Below are 16,750 nucleotides of genomic sequence, written 5' to 3' on the forward strand. Positions count from 1 at the left end.
CAGGTGTGCATACCCTGGGCCAGTATCCACCTGCCCTAATCACTCCAGGGCCAGGCAGGTAACAGACAACTAAGGGTAGCCACTACATTTCCAGAGCCAACTGAAATTATTCAACTTTAAGTTTGTTTATCTTGTTTTGCCTCTTTCTTCCCAAGAAAACCACAGTAAAGGCTTTAGTCCACCAGTCCCGCCCCCACTCTGGTCACTCATTTTATATTGGTGCTTCCCCATGAAGCTCTGTATAGTATGATATGCCTCTTGCTTCCAGGGGTCAATGAGTCTTTCTTCATGACATTCATTTCCATGTCTATATGGCTTAGTATATTTGATTAAAACAAATACTGAGTACCCTTAAAATGGGTTGGGAATCAGGAGAATTGGGTTACAGGTGAGTCCCAAATCCATACTTACTATCTTGGCAACCTTGACTAAGTTAGTGAAACCCTCTGAACTATGCTTTTTCCACCTACACATGAATCATCCATTAATTCATTTATTGTGATCAATGGTAAATGAGTTAATAAACGAAAAGACAAGTCAGAAGCAATGAGTTCCAGTCAGCTAGGGTTGCATTCCACTTATGTTTCAGATGATTGTTACATTAAACCAAGTAAGGTGAACCCAGGACAGCCAAATCCCCTATTCATGGATGTCTCCCTAACCGTACCCAGGGGTTTGGCTGAAGAGCAAACTGACTTTCATGAGTGAAGATTTTTTCCTACAAAAGGGTTTTGACAAGCTAAGGATAATTAGATTGGCAATTCCTAACACAATCAGAATAACACTAGAGGTATAACAATTAAATCTTCTATTAACTTTTGCAAAGTCATAAGATCCACCAAGAATCTGGCAAGAGCTATGGACTTTCTCTCCACAAAAAATGCCCCAAAGATGAACATTCACATTTCAGATAAGGTTTATGATGTTTGGGGCATCTCCTCCATCGAAGTCTAAACTCAGGTTCTCTGGGAACCTCTGGATTCCAGTTTAAAAAGTGTTGTTTTTATATACTTCTCATATTCTGCACTATAAATTTCTCAAGAACAGATTATGTTATGTGGACAACCAAGATGGGTACTTTCAACTTAAGTGTTTGCCAAATTGAGAGGGAGGTTCATTCATTTATATGCTCATTCTTTGCTGATTTAGTGAGTACTAGATACTGGATATCCATTATCAGATCCAGAAAAGTCACATGAGGAATAAATCCTCAACATGGAGAAACAAGACATCAAAAGCCCTGAGAAAAATGGGCATCACTGTAAACCCTGAGTTCCTATGGCGACATCAAATCATGGAGCCTTTGAAGGAATGAATTTAAAGATGCTGGAATGGAATGGACAGACAGACATGACTCCTGTCTCATTTGTTTCTGAATCCATAGAATCCAGCACAATGGTTGGCATAGAGTCAGCACTCAACCACTTGTTGACTGGCAATGACATAAAAGTCACCTTCGGCCGACTCCTGAAACAAACTCATCATGGATTTGTGTGGCTGGGAGGTCCCTCTCTGCCTCTCTTGCCCTCAGACTCAGAGAGAGAAGGTGGTGACAGTTATGTGCTCACAAGTGTGCCCATTCTTCCAAGAAGACTTACAGATTCAATACCATAAACAAAAATAAACTCATGTGTATAAGGCTGATAAATTATGCAAAATATCAGAAAATTTGCTTATGGAAAAGAGAAGCTAATTGTTCCACAAATTGGGGTGGCAATACTTATGAGACATCATGGGATTGTGTGACTCCCTGAGTTAGAACCCCCCAATGTCTTTCTACTGCACTTAGGATATATTGCAAACTCCTATCACAGCTGGATATCCTGGAAGATATGGAAACACGACAAACTCCTTTCAGCTTTAGAGTCTTTGCCTTCAGCTTTTCCACTGCCTAGAATATTCTTCTCCTCCACTTTCATGGCTAACTCCCTCTAACCCCAGTTCCCCTCCTTTGGACCTCTCCATTTGTCTCCTCCATGGTGCTTGGTACATTTTGCAGCTATCATTATGATTTGTTTGTTTACTTGATTTACACCTATTTCTCGCTCCATCAGAAATGTAGATGTTGCGAGAGCAGAATGAAGCAACTGTGCCCAACTCAGCATCCAGCATATAGTAGACTTCTAACCGATCCACCCCTCTCCATTTCTTTTCACAAATTGTGGAAGTCGAAAGAAGTCACCATGGGATATACTAGAATTTGTCAGAGTTAGAGCCCTTTCCTTCATTACTAACTCCATTTCAAATACTTGCCTATTTTTCCAAACTTGCCTGCTATCAATCAGCTGAAGTTTCACCTTCCCTCTGCCTCGTTTCCTTGTTTCTTTTACATTGAAGCTCAATGATAAAACAGGAAGAAATGGAGAAATGAAAAAGCTTCTGGTCTTTGTTATTACAGTCTCAAATTCTGGGGCCATAAAATGGTGTTATATCTAAGGCCTTCCATGGGTGGATGATCAGGTTTATAATATATTTTTCCTAGGTTCTGCCGCTTGATTCTAGATGAAAACCATGCAAAGATCGAAGCCAACTGTATTTTAAATAACTGCCTGCTTCAGAGATTACCTAGCATGGAAAAGACCACATCTTAAAATAGTGATGTGACACTTGCTGTTCCTAGCAACTCTGAGTGGAATTCTCTCCTTTTCCCCCATACTTTGTGACAGTTTGGACAGATGGCATCACTTCATGAAAAATAGAGATGACTGGGTAGGCAGGTTAGCAGAATGCAGTGGATACAAGAAAAGGTTAAGAACTGGGAACTTGGCACATCTCATTTTAGAATCTGTCTGCTCTGAAGGAGCTGAAAATCTTCGAAACCTCCTTTTCCTTACTTGTAAAGTATGATGGTGTTAACAGGACCCACTTGGCAGGACTGCTGCTAAGTGAAACAAAGTAAAATAGTAGGGGCTGGATGGGGAGGTAATCCTGCAGAAGTGTGTGTGTGACAAGAGATTCTTTCTAAGAGAAGACTTCCAGTGGTGCTCCTTGCCTGGACCCTAAAGAGAGTTAGACCGGGGAAAAGCTCAGGAGGGCAAAGCTTGAAGACCTGACCTAGGACTGCCTCTCTGGACCTTAGAGAAAAGCTCCGTTTCCCTTATTGTCCCTGCCCGCAAGTTTGTCTTCCTTTGCCTTCCTCTACCTCTGGACTGGGGAGGTTCCAAGAGCCCAAATCAGGGTATGGGACCAAGGCCCATTTGGCCTTGATCACAAGTGTTGCACTTGTGTGTTCTCACTGGGATTTGTGACCCAAAGCCCACAAAAGCAGCAGCATGATGCAGAGAGAGCGCCCCCTCCACAAAGCATCCTGGTCGCTCAGTGCAGTGGCAGGGTACAGGTCAAGGATTTAGGAGTCTGGAATTCTGCCCAAATCATTCTCAAACTCGTTACAACCAACAGCTGCTGTGAATGCTAAGCTAGCACAGTTGTTTTCTCCCAAGATTCTTGTCACTTCTATTTTCCCAACCAATCCTTCCTGTCACTAATAATTAGTCTAAAATAGCAGCTTCCGCTGTCATCTCACCTACTGCCTTCTGGGGCTTAAATGTCAGTAAGAAAAGTCAAGGGCTTCTCAGACATCTGCAAGGATATTGTTGAAGACAGTGTTCATTCCATTTTACCTGTGATTCTCCAAGAGACAGACATGTAGGAACCCGGCTCTTGGGGACAGCTAAGGAATGTGTGTATATAAGAATCACCTGTAGGGTTTTGGCAGTATATATGTGTTCATTATCTATACACCAACCTCGCCCCTCTCCAGAGGTTTCAGTGCACCCCAAACCTAGAACTTCCACTGAGAGAGCAAGTCCCCAGGTGCTGAAGATCCTACCCTAGAGAAGCACTAAATTGACATAAATATGAGTATAGGCCTCATGTGGATGGGAGAGAAAAGTAAATTAAAGTTCCAGAGGGATTTGGAGGGCCATTGTCTTCTTCTCTGGAAGGCCACTGTCTTCTGAGAAACTCCACGGGAAATTTATTGTCTTCAATCAGTAAGTTCTATTTTATTCTAAGCAACTGTTACGTTTTAAGTCTTACAGCTGTCCTGGGTTCCCTCAAGAAGAGGGTTCCATTCTCAGAGATTAGGTGTTTTGGGCTCTACTTTCACAACCCTCACTTTGACCTTCCTCAGATCAGATCAGATCAGTCGCTCAGTCGTGTCCGACTCTTTGCGACCCCGTGAATCGCAGCATGCCAGGCCTCCCTGTCCATCACCAACTCCCGGAGTTCACTCAGACTCACATCCATCGAGTCAGTGATGCCATACAGCCATCTCATCCTCTGTCGTCCCCTTCTCCTCCTGCCCCCAATCCCTCCCAGCATCAGAGTCTTATCCAATGAGTCAACTCTTCGCATGAGGTGGCCAAAGTACTGGAGTTTCAGCTTTAGCATCATTCCTTCCTACTGACCTCTAATTTTATTACCATTTTTGCTTTATATTTCCCATCCACTCACCCTCCTACCTACTCTTCCTATCGAGTATTAACAGTGCCCATGGGTTAAGTCGCTTCAGTCATGTCTGACTCTTCGTGACCCTATGGACTGTAGCCCACCAGGCTCCTCTGTCCATGGGATTCTCCAGGCAAGAATACTGGAGTGGGTTGTCATGCCCTTCTCCAGGGGATCTTTCTGACCCAAGGATCGAACCCAAGTCTCTTATGTCTTCTGCAGGGAGGAAAAACCCATATGGTCTCCACTCTCACTGAAGTTGTAAATTTTGAAAATACTTTTTATAGAACAAGGAAGGCAAAGAGATATAAAGGAAAAAAGAAAGGGAGGAGATGGGACTGCTTTTCTGTTACTATTTCCGACTTCACAGAAGTTACTGGTTGAAGATTCTCCTCATTATTTTACACTATTTCTGTCCTAACTTTGTGACCAAGACGGGACACAGATTTGTTTTTCTCTCTGGTTAAGGGGACCACAGTAGAGCCCCAAAGAGTATCATCTTCTTTTAAAACTGCATCATTTCTGCACTTTCTCCCCCAAACATCTTGGTTCCCTGAACAGGATGCAGGCCATCTTGAGCTCTGTAGCCCAAATGCTAGTTGATAAAGAGGAACTTGTGTGTGTGTGTGTGTGTGTGTGTATTTAACTGGAGTGTAATTATGTTACAGTGTTGTGTTAGTTCCTGCCGTACAGCAATGTGAACCAGCTACGTGTATACATATATCCCCGAGCCTCCCTCCCACCCCTTATCCAACCACTCTAGATCATTACAGACCACCAAGCTGAGCTCCTGTGTTATACAACAGCTTCCCACCAGCTATCTGTTTTATACATGGTAGTGGATACATGTCAATGCTTAAAGAAAGGTACATTTATTTATTAATAAATGGATAAAATAAGCATTTTAAAAACATTAAAGTATTTCCTCCTGATTTCTTGAGATATAATTAGTGCATGGTCCTGTATATGATGATTTAATATGTGGATATATTGCAAAATGATACCCACAGTAAGGTTAGTTAACACATTCATCACCTCACACAATTACTACTTTCTTTTCCTAGTGAGACATTTATGATTTACTCTGTGCAACTTTCAAGTATTTGACACCAGAGCTATTAACTATAGTCACCACGCTCTAAATAAAATTCCCAGAACTCATTTATATTGTAACTAACTCTGCAGTCTTTGATAAGCTCTTCCCCATTCCCCACATGCCTCTCTCCACAGCCCCTGGCGACACCATTCATGTTTATATAAGCTTAGTTTTTGTTTTGTTGTTTTCAGATTCCAGATATAAGTAAGATCATGTAGTACTTGTCTTACTCTCTCCAAATTGTTTTACTTATCATTATACTCTCAAGGTCCATCCACGTCACAAACGGCAGAATTCCCTTTCTTATGACTGTGTTACATATATTAATATATATATATCTCTCATGTATATATGTCACGTAAGGATACTACTCATGTAAGTATACTTACTCATGTAAGTATACTACTCATGTAAGTATACTTACTTATGTAAGTATACTACTCATATATACCATGTAAGTATAGTACTTACATGATATATATATACATGATATTTCCATTCATATATAGATGGACACGGGTTGTTACTATGTCTTGGCTATTGTGAATGATGCTGCAATGAACACGGTGATGCAGCTGTCTCTTCAAGATAATGATTTCATTTCCTTCAGAAAAATTCATTCCTTCAGAAGTGGGTATCTATTGCCAGATTACTGAATTACATGGTAGTGTACTTTTGATTTTTTGAAGAACCTCCATGCTGTTTTCCACTAGTGTAACTGTACTAATTTACATTCCAACCAACAATGCACCAGGGTTCCTTTTATCCACACCTCTACCTCTGCCAACACTTGTTATCTATCTTTCTAATAATAACAATTCTAATAGATGTCTTACCATAAAACTTTTACCCCTGAAAGTCTCTCCCTCTTAAAGTTATCTAAAATAAGCCCCCCTTTTATTATATGTCAGTCCCTACTGATTTTCTGCATAGTATTTGGTGCAATTACAGGTATATTATTTTTCTGTTACTTAGCTATGTTCTGTTCCCTACACACATACACAGAAGTATAAGTTTCATGATGAAAATAACAATGTGTTTTGTTCACTATTGCTGAACTTCTAATCTAGCACCTGACCCATAGCAGATCCCCCTAAATATTTGTCAGATAAATGAATTAATGTAGTTACTGCAAGCAATTAAAAGATATAAACATAGGTTAAATGGGGATAATCCATCATGGCATATGGAGTAGGAATATGCCAAGAGAAATAGAGGGATTAAATGAGTACTGATGAACTAAAACTTGAGGATGCTGAGCACTGGCCCTTTGCCAGATACCACACATAGCAGGACTGCAACGGGAGGGCACCAGCATTATTCTCATTCAACAGAGAAGCAGACTGAGGCCTAGAGAGGGTAGGAACATGTTCCAGGTCACATAGCAGTTAAGTGAAAGCTATTGGGCCCTTTTAAGGTATGTGGGACTCCAAAGCTCATTTTCTTAATTGCAACACTATGATATGAGAACACTAGCAAAGGACATGAACTGCCAGATCACAGAAGAGGAAATACTCATGGCAACACAACAAAAAACAGAACACAATGTCCAACCCTACTTTTATGCATAAATACAAATATAAATTAAAATAAAAATAAGAGTTTTGAGGTGTTATTTTGGGGGGTTTTGCTATTAAATTGGAAATGATTTGTTAATGACAATAAAAATATTAGGAAATAGTCTTTCCACTGGTGGGAATATAAATTGTTATAGCTTCCTGAAAATAACTTGGCCATATGTTTCAAATATGTGAAATGCACATGACCTTTGACATGGCAATTCCATTTCTCGGAAATCACTTCTAGGAATTATTTTTTTACCACCAAGTTGAATTTTTTTTTTTTTTTATTTTGCTAAAATGTTCAGATAGAACCAATGTAACAATCCAAATTCCATGGCATCTAAACATTTAGCCACTGATGATTTCAGGAAGATAATGTTGTCCTTTCAATCTTAGAAAAAATGTAGATGCCTTATATTCTGTGAAAGCATGAGTTGCCTTCCTTTCTACCCACCAAATTAATTTGTCTTTTCAGAAGCTTTAATATGTTGGATATCATCTTTGTTTATCTCTCCATGTTGCCCAAGGACACCATCAGAGAGTGAAGCAAAGATTTTCCATAAAGGACATATGTTCATTAGAGAACACATTATTGGAAAACACTGTTCATACTAGAGAAAAATTACAATCTAGACGTGCCCACAGAAGGGGGTTGTAGTATGTTCACTCAGTGACTTTAGTGAAGCCATTACAAATAATGGTGAAGTTGATCACTTAATGACTTGAAAAGACATCACTAAACAGACAAAATAGGTTCCAAAATACCATGGACATAGCTTCTCGGCTTTATGGTTAAGATCCAGTGTAGTATCTGTTCTTATCAAAATGCCATGGACACTCTTATCCAATCTATAAAAATTTAAAAGTATACATACATAGAAAAAACTAATGGAAAGATGCATGCAAAAAGTATCTAATACCAGTGATACTTCTTTCCTATTAACTGCTTTTTTTTTTTTTACAAATTTTCTACAGTAAATATATAATACTTTTGTTAAAAAGAAAATATTTTTCAGTAAAAGATAAACAGAAATTTCCATTCATTTTCATTCAGCAGATATTTACATAGCATATACTATACATCAGGCTTTATATGAGGCACTAGGGGTTCAATGTTGACACAAGACCGGACTTCATGCAGATGACACTCAGGTAGGAAAATGCACAGTTGAGGGCTTACATGTTAGAGATGAAATGTTATGAAATAGGTCTCATAAGTATGTTCCACTGAATATTGGAAGCAGCATCATTCCACAGGTCATCAGAAACAGTTTGGGCCAATGGCTACTTGAAGGATCATCCAGAGCTGTTGAGAACAGGCAAGCCCTGATTTGTGTGAATATTTGCAGCCGAAAGCTTATTTCCATGGATATTCAAACATCATTTCATTCTATGGTTCTCCCTTTTGGAAACTGTAAGTGCCTGAGTCACTGTAGCAGAGCCTCCCAGACATCATGCCCACCATCTACATTTCTTGTTCTAAGGGAACTAGAGAACAAAACCTAGAATCCCAAGAGGTGTTGGGAGGGTCCACCAAATTCTATGACTACTGAAGACTGCCCAGTAGGAATACCTGCCATTAAGAAACCAGACAAATGAATAAATAAGTCAATGCAGCTTTGAAGCTGACCATGGTTAAAGCAGTATACTTCAATTTTCTTTAGACGTGGAAAACAGAGAAGAAATGCTGGTGGGCTATTTGTCCATCTCCGTACTAGGGCAGAGAAGGAATGGACCCAGTGGCTTATAATAGTTACAACCCAAGCCTTGTATGCCCAGGCCTGAGGCCAGACTCCTGCCTCAGCAGATAATGAGTTTGGCAATGTCTGATGGTCTTTTCTGGATGCTAATCCCCATCACAGAACTTCTATAATGCATGATATAATTTAATACACCTGGCAGACTCACCACCAGTTCATTCTTTTGTTATGTAATAGCCCAAAGAGAAGTCGAGAGTGGTTAATGCTCTGACAACCAGCTATTATCCCCAATAACAGGTGATTTTCAAAGGATTATTGCCATCAGAAACCATTTTATAATAACTGGCAACTGGAAGCCAATGTAGCAAAGTAAGATGGTCGTTGAGAGTTGCCATTTATTTTACACAAATCTGCAAAGATGTTTCAAGCATCACCCAGATGAAATAACCGCAGTTGTGATGGGATTCACCAGCCATGATAAATCACCTCCCTAGACAAGTTAGAGAATTGCTGCCATAGAGTTACTCTTTGGAATCTTTCTATTTTTCAAAGACTTCTCATCATTTCCCCTCACGGTCACCCTTTCACAGTATTCTGGCATCCTACCAGCCTGCTTCTGGGTAAGTTACAAGAGTCCTGGGAGCTATCCTATGAACGGAGTGCACTCTGAAGATGCTTTGCCCTTGTGTCAGGCCCTGGAGAAAAGATCAATCATGGGATTGGATCTGAGGGATTTCTTTTAGATATGCACGTCCTGACTTAATTGAATTTAACCTTAGGAAGATAATTTGGATCAGGTTATGACAAGAGAAGAATGACTTATTGTCTTCAGCATGTAGGAGTATCAGTATCAGTTTATGGCAAAGTCAGACTTTATTCCACATAATGCAGTCCCATTTCCATAGGGGTCCTGCCTCATAGATTCCTCTCAGGGAGCAATTTTATTAGACAAGCATCCTTTCTTAAAAGAAACGCCTATGAATGATATATCTCCTTAGGATGGTTACCAAACACACACTCACTCAAACTCAAAATCCAAATTCTGAAACATCCAAAAGGTGGCTTTGTTATGTCACTGATATGATAGAAATCATGGAATTCTTTGTACTTTACGCAGATGGCATAAATCCCAGTTGTTTGAACTTGAGAAACATGTTGAGTGATGAAATTAAATCGACATCATCTTCCTTTATCTTGACAGTTCAGACAGCTAGAAGCAATTGCCACTCTGGCTGTCGGGTTAGGATCATCAGTGTTAAAATTATTATACTGCCTTTAAGTTTATCTTTGATTAAAAATTAAATTTCACTTCTCTTTATCATTTTCCATACCTCAAAATCATGCATGTGTTCTCCAAGTTAAATCAAGATGGACTAAATATTTAATTCCCTGTTCTAATTAGCTACAACTGTTACCTGATTTCTCTCTGTAAATGAATGTGAAAGGACCCGGGAGGCCTAACGTTAACCTTCATCCACTCTCGTTTTAAGAGAGAAATTACGGGCTCTAATTAGATGCTTCAAATTGCAAAGAAATAGAATTTTCATAACCAGCTTATTAAAATCCTAGGGCCCCTTTGGGATAGGGCAAATTGCTTCTACTCTGATCTGCTTATCCTGGTACAACACCATACAGAAGACTCATGTTGTCTGCAGTACACAGCTCATATTTCTCCCACATTAATGAGTACTCAAATTATTCCAGCTGCCCTCTTGGCACAAGGAAAAATTGAAAATCTATAGCTGCCAAGTGACGTGGATAACTCAGCTGCTAAATAAAATATGCTTAAGGGGACACAGCTGCTGGGGTGCCTATTTACATTAAAATTACTAAATCCATGAACAGAGAACAAATGTCCCAAGACAGCTAAACAGGGTTCAGCACTTGGATTAACTCTTTTACTGGACCAGGACCCTCAAGGTGCAAGGGTGCCACACAGTATGACAGAAACAGGAAGTTTTCACCAGATGCTGCTTTCCCACCAGGATGAGTCCCTAAGCATCACAGTGGGAGAACCAGTGAGTCCCCACTTCCGGAAGTTCTAAAAAGTTTTACTTCCCTTGATGTTTTCATACCAGTCAGTTCAAGCTTTTATTCTTACTGAAATTAAACAGATCATACATTTCTTCAACTTTGACATTTCATAAATCTTCAGTAAGATTCTCTCTTCTATGCTCTGACCTCTTTATTATTTAATGAGTCAAACAAAACTCAGATGACCAAGACATGGAGGTCATAGGAAATGATGCCCCAACTGCTGCTATAAAAAGTATTTCAAACTGAAGTACTCAGTCATTTGGGCAGTTTTAAGTAGGCCCCTGAATAACCAATTTAGAAAAAAAATGCGACATCATGGGAGAGCAATAAAAAATAAGAACAAAGAATGAGGGGAAGTGACCCGTGTATATATTCATCACTTGTTAACATGAAATTAATATGACCATCTATCACTGTCTCAAAATTCCAAACACTAAGAGATTTTATTCAAATTCTCCAAAACCCCTGATCGTTGATATTATCAATGACCTAGTCCAGATCAAAACTGTTAACACAGTGTTCAAAGACTGAACCTCCATCCAGATCCATGTTTGAACCATACACAGCATACAGTGTAATGAAACACCCCACAGAAAAATGTATCAGTTATGACCATGTTCTCTGGTTGGATTTAGACATCACCTGCCTTTGTAAGTGTATTTTTCGAAAAAGAATTACAAGCTATAGCCTGGGTTCTCTGGCTAATGACAAAAACACGTTCTGTTTACTGTCCTGAACATTCTACCTATGCACTTTGCATTGTCCAAATCATGTAAAATTACAGAATGATGTCATCAAATAGATCAGGCTCAGAGGAAACAGATGAAGATTCTATAAACACTTTTCACCCTTAAACATGTAGCCTAAACATAATACTTCCTCCCTATGTAAGAGAAAATGGCAACAAATGAGATTTGAAAAACAGAATGGGGACATTTGAACATTAACTGAAAAACACTTGAAGATGATTAAGGAAATATAGACCTAAATGAAGATAAGACAGAAAATGCTGCTTTCAGAAGGAAAAAGAAAGAGCCTTGACACTGAAAGAACCCAATACAAAGTCAGCTGCAATTACACAGCAATGTTTTGATCCATGCCATTGCCACATAGACTTTTGCTTATACCAAAATGTTTGCCTATATACATGAGTGTCTCCATAGAAGACATCACCTGCCTTTATAGTTCTGCCTCATCTATAATCTAAGGACTTGGCCATTTTTACAGTCACAGAGTTCTGGATCTTGCACCAAAAAATTTGGAGATGTGGGTTTTGCAGTTATTTCCTTAGGATACAAGTCACATTCCCCATCAAAAGACAGGATTTTCTAAAATCCTTCATTGTTACTCTCAGCGTGACACTTCTGATTCTTCTAGGGCCACTATGAGCCCTGGACAAGTTCTAGATGAAATGCAAAGTCAGCACACACAGTGTGACCCTGAAGAAAGAGCAGAGGAGTCATGTCTGTGACATAAAAAAGCATATTTACATTTCTATCTTGCCTTTGACAACTTACAGCATAAACACAAAAGCAGTCCTCAATAACTTTGGGGGTTACATAGAATCTTAATAAATGGATCTGATATATGCGGTCAGGCAAACTTGCTAAATTAGAAAGACAAAATCAAGTGTCATTTATCCACACTGATAACAGGAAGAAAACAATGGATAGTATTAATGTCAGAAATTCTATGTGTCCATTTCAAAAAGCAGTATGACTTGCCAAAAGGTGTATCTTTCCTAATTATCTAAGAGCCAGTCTAGGAATGTGAAAACAAGGTATGTATACACAGGTGTATGTATGTCTATATATGCAGTCATTTAGATGTATAGCTACATAAAACCACAGGACAGATTTACATGCACTCACTAATTTGACTCTTCAGATTCTTTATTTTTTTGCTTATTTGACTCAGGATAATTGCCAACTTAGTTCTGTATGATAGATCAAATGCACTGATAGTGTTTAAAGCAGAGTTCCCTATCTTTTGATATAATGACACTGTTATTTGATCTCTTGACAGTTTCAATTTAGAAAATCAAACCAAAAGATGTGTTTAAATAGAACTTATATTAACTTTATTTCAGTAATGCAGCAATGCTTGTTAAAAAGTATGACAGTGCATAGCTAAGAGTCAGACTCACTGTGCTAAGTTATATATACTGTTTCAATCTGATATATTCCTTGGAGGAAACAAAACACTCCAAAATAACCATAGCTATTATATACTCTTTCATATCTACATGTTCCTGCTAGCCTTTGAAAATAGTCAGTAACCATGGGAAGCAGAAATAAGGTCAACAAGATGTCCACAGAAACTAGTCTAACACAGTGTTCTACAAACGTGTTCCATGATGGTGCTCCTAGTGTGGATTTCACAGGACATTTCAGATTTCAATCCCCCCAAAGGATGTTGTTCATTACTTACTCTCAACATCTAGAATAGCAAACCTGAATTCGTAAGTGTGAAAGATGCTGGTCTACACATTTTTTTAACATTTGTTTTTTGTTAATTTGGCTGTGCCAATCTTTAGTTGCAGCATGTGAACTGAGTTGTGGCATGTGGGATCTAGTTCCCTGATCAGGGATCGAACCCAGGCCCACTACATTGACAGCAGGGAGTCTTAGCCACCGGACCATCAGGGGAGTCCTGGTCTATGCGTTTAATATGCTAAGACTATGAAGCAAATTTGTTTTCAAGTGAAAAATGGGGCTTTTAAAGCTTTCCTAAGCTGCCTACACACAGTTAAAAAAAAAAATAAAGCTTCTATGAAGCTTCTATTAATTTTAAAGACGTAGAGCACCTTTAAGATTAGCATTCATAGAACTTCATATTTTAGGAAGAAGTAATTCAGGACTGAATTGAGATAAAGGTAATATTCCTACCAATAAAATATGAATTGAAGGAGCAGGTGTCTCTGTGCTGATCATTTCATCAAGAAAGCTGCATCTGTATGCTCACCACTACTTTGTAACTCTGTACATAATCAAATACCAATAGTAGATTGAGTACAGCTTCGTGAATGAAAGAACTTTTACAACTTTTAAATTAAAAAGAAAGTGTTAACTGGGGAAATTCTATTTCTAGCTATGATAAACTAGCTACTGTAAGATGAATCCTAACCCTGAGAACATCTACTAAGACAGGCTGAATTACAAACAAACATTTGGAGACATCAGAGAAAAACAGGTGGAAACAAGGGCTTGAATGTACTAGATCCTAGAGTGAAGAGAACTACATGGAGCAAAGTTCTATATTCACTGCCATTTCTCTCATCATGGTATTTCCCAATTCAGGAAGCAGGGCATGTAAGCCAAACAGAAAAGAGAAATCCAGAGTTAGGGACAGCCTTACCAAGCAAAACTGTGTTCCGGTCTAGTGGCTAGGATTCAGCACTTTCACCACCGTGTCCCAGATTCATTTCCAGATCAGAGAAGTCTCTCTTTTCGAGCTTCCCTGGTGGCTCAGATGGTAAAGAATGTGCCTGTAATGCAGGAGACCCAGGTTTGATCACTGGGTCTAGAAGATACCCTGAAGGAGGGCATGACAACCCACTCAAGTATTCTTGCCTGGAGAATCCCATGGACAGAGAAGCCTGGCAGACTACAGTCCATGGAGTCACAAAGAGTTGGACATGACTGAGTGACTAACACTTCGAGCTGCCCTGGCAGCTCAGTGGTAAAGACTCCGTCTGCAATGCAGGAGACCCCAGTTCAATTCCTGAGTCAGGAAGATCCCCTGGAGAAGGGATAAGCTACCCATTCCAATATTCTTGGGCTTCCCTAGTGGCTCAGACGGAGAAGGCAATGGCAACTCACTGCAGTACTCTTGCCTGGAAAATCCTATGGATGGAGAAAACTGGTAGGCTGCAGGGGAGCCTGGTAGGCTGCATTCCAAGGGGTCGCTAAGAGTCAGACAGGACTGAGCAACTTCACTTTCACTTTTCACTTTCATGCATTGGAGAAGGAAACGGCAACCCACTCCAATGTTCTTGCCTGGAGAATCCCAAGGATGGGGAGCCTGGTGGGCTGCTGTCTATGGGGTCGCACAGAGTCAGAGACGACTGAAGCGACTTAGCAGCAGCAGCTGCAGCAGTGGCTCAGATAGTAAAAAATCTGCCTGCGATGCAGAAAACCCAGGTTCAATCCCTAGGTTGGGAAGATTCCCTGGAGAGGAAAATGGCTACCCACTTCAGGATTCTTGCCTGGAGAATTCCATGGACACAGGAGTCTGAAGGGCTACAGTCCATGGGGTCGCAAAGAGTCGGACATGACTGAGTGATTAACACTACAAAGAAAGTCATAACATAAGGGAAAAAACCCCAAAGAAAAGGAGACCCTAGAGAAGTAATTACATATTCAGCAGGAAATTTCTCCTGAATTAAAGCACTTGATGGAGCAGGAAATGGCAACTCACTATAATATTCTTGATCTGGAAATCCCATGGACAGAGGAGCTTGGTGGGCTACAGTCCATGGGATTGCAAAGAGTAGGACACTATGGAACGACTGAGCATAACAAAGCATTTGCTAATTCCTAAACTGTGCATGTGTTAGATAAGACTCCACGAAACTAAGCAAAAAAGAGCTGAAAAGAGATTGAAACATTTAGTAGAGAATTTTGAAGCTGCAAAATGCTAGGAAATAAAAAATAGAAGTTACGAGATCAGCGGGAGGTAGAAAGCACAGACTTGCAGGTAAAACCTCTGAAAAAGCTATTTCTCCAAAGTAAAGACAAATCATAAATAAACAAGTTGTAATTGGTTGAAGGTACTCAGTCTGCATTCTATCTGCCTGCCAAAGATTTTATTCCACTCAAAAGGAAGAGTCTTCAAAGCCTCAAAAATTTTTCGTATACACTATCAGGCAAACAATCAAAAATTGCTAGGCAAGTCAAGAAACAGAATCAAATAACTAAAAATGGAGGGAAAAATAGACTTATGGGTGATCTAGATACTATAGTTATCAGGCATGGACTCGAAAATACCAATGACTAATAGCAAACATCGGGCTTCCCAGGTGGCTCAGTGGTAAAGAATCTGCCTGTAATGTCACAGACATGGGTTTGATCCTCGGGTTGGGAAGATTTTCTGGAGAAGGAAATGGCAACCCATCCCAGTATTCTTGCCTGGGAAATTCCTGGGACACAGGAGCCTGGCAGGCTACAATCCATGGGGTCATAAAGAGTCAGACACAACTTAGTGACTAAAAAACAAAAATATTAAATAAATGAAAAGATGAAGCATTAAAAAGAATCAAATGGAATCCCTAAAACTGAAAACAGTGACTGAAATTAAGAATGCAACATATGGGATTAATAGAAGACAGACACTGTACAAGAAAAGATTAAAGTACTGGAAAATAAATAAATAGAAAACACCCAGACCGAACTGCAGAGAAGAAGATGATGAAAAATAAAGAAAAAGTAAAAAATAGATATATGATCTGGACAAAAGGTCTGATATAATTGGAATGTCAAATAAATTAAGAGAAGGAATGGGGCACTGACGATATTTGAAAAGAAAATAAGACAAACATTTTATAAAACTGATGATACACATCCAGCCATAGATTCAAGAATATATGTGCACAGCAAGTGGAATGATTACAAAATAAAAATATGCTTAAGGACATATCATAATGAAAACTGTAAAAACTAAAGATAAATATCTTTAAGTCAGATAAAGGAAAAAAAAAAGACACTACTCTCTAAGGAACAATAATTAAACTGACTACTGTCTTTTCAATAGAAATAAAAGGCAGAGACAACAGAACACATCTTTAAAGGGCTGAAAGAACCTAAGTATCAAACTAGAATTTCATGTTGAGGAGAAGTATCCTTTAAAATGACAATAAAATCAAAACACTTTCAGAAAATTTGTTATTAGCAGAATTCAAAGAAATA

The 16,750-nt window shown here is 39.3% G+C and overlaps 1 protein-coding gene and 1 pseudogene across 5 annotated transcripts in view; one reads left to right on the forward strand and one right to left on the reverse strand.

Moving 5' to 3' along the window:
- The window catches only part of CACNA2D3 (calcium voltage-gated channel auxiliary subunit alpha2delta 3), a 903,838-nt gene that overhangs the window by 303,969 nt on the left and 583,119 nt on the right, over positions 1 to 16,750 (reverse strand). The gene's annotated exons all lie outside the window — the stretch shown is intronic.
- Positions 7,880 to 7,997, forward strand: LOC133235785 (U2 spliceosomal RNA; annotated as a pseudogene).

Source organism: Bos javanicus, chromosome 22, assembly GCF_032452875.1.
Source record: "Bos javanicus breed banteng chromosome 22, ARS-OSU_banteng_1.0, whole genome shotgun sequence".
In the NCBI taxonomy this organism is placed as follows: domain Eukaryota; kingdom Metazoa; phylum Chordata; class Mammalia; order Artiodactyla; family Bovidae; genus Bos; species Bos javanicus.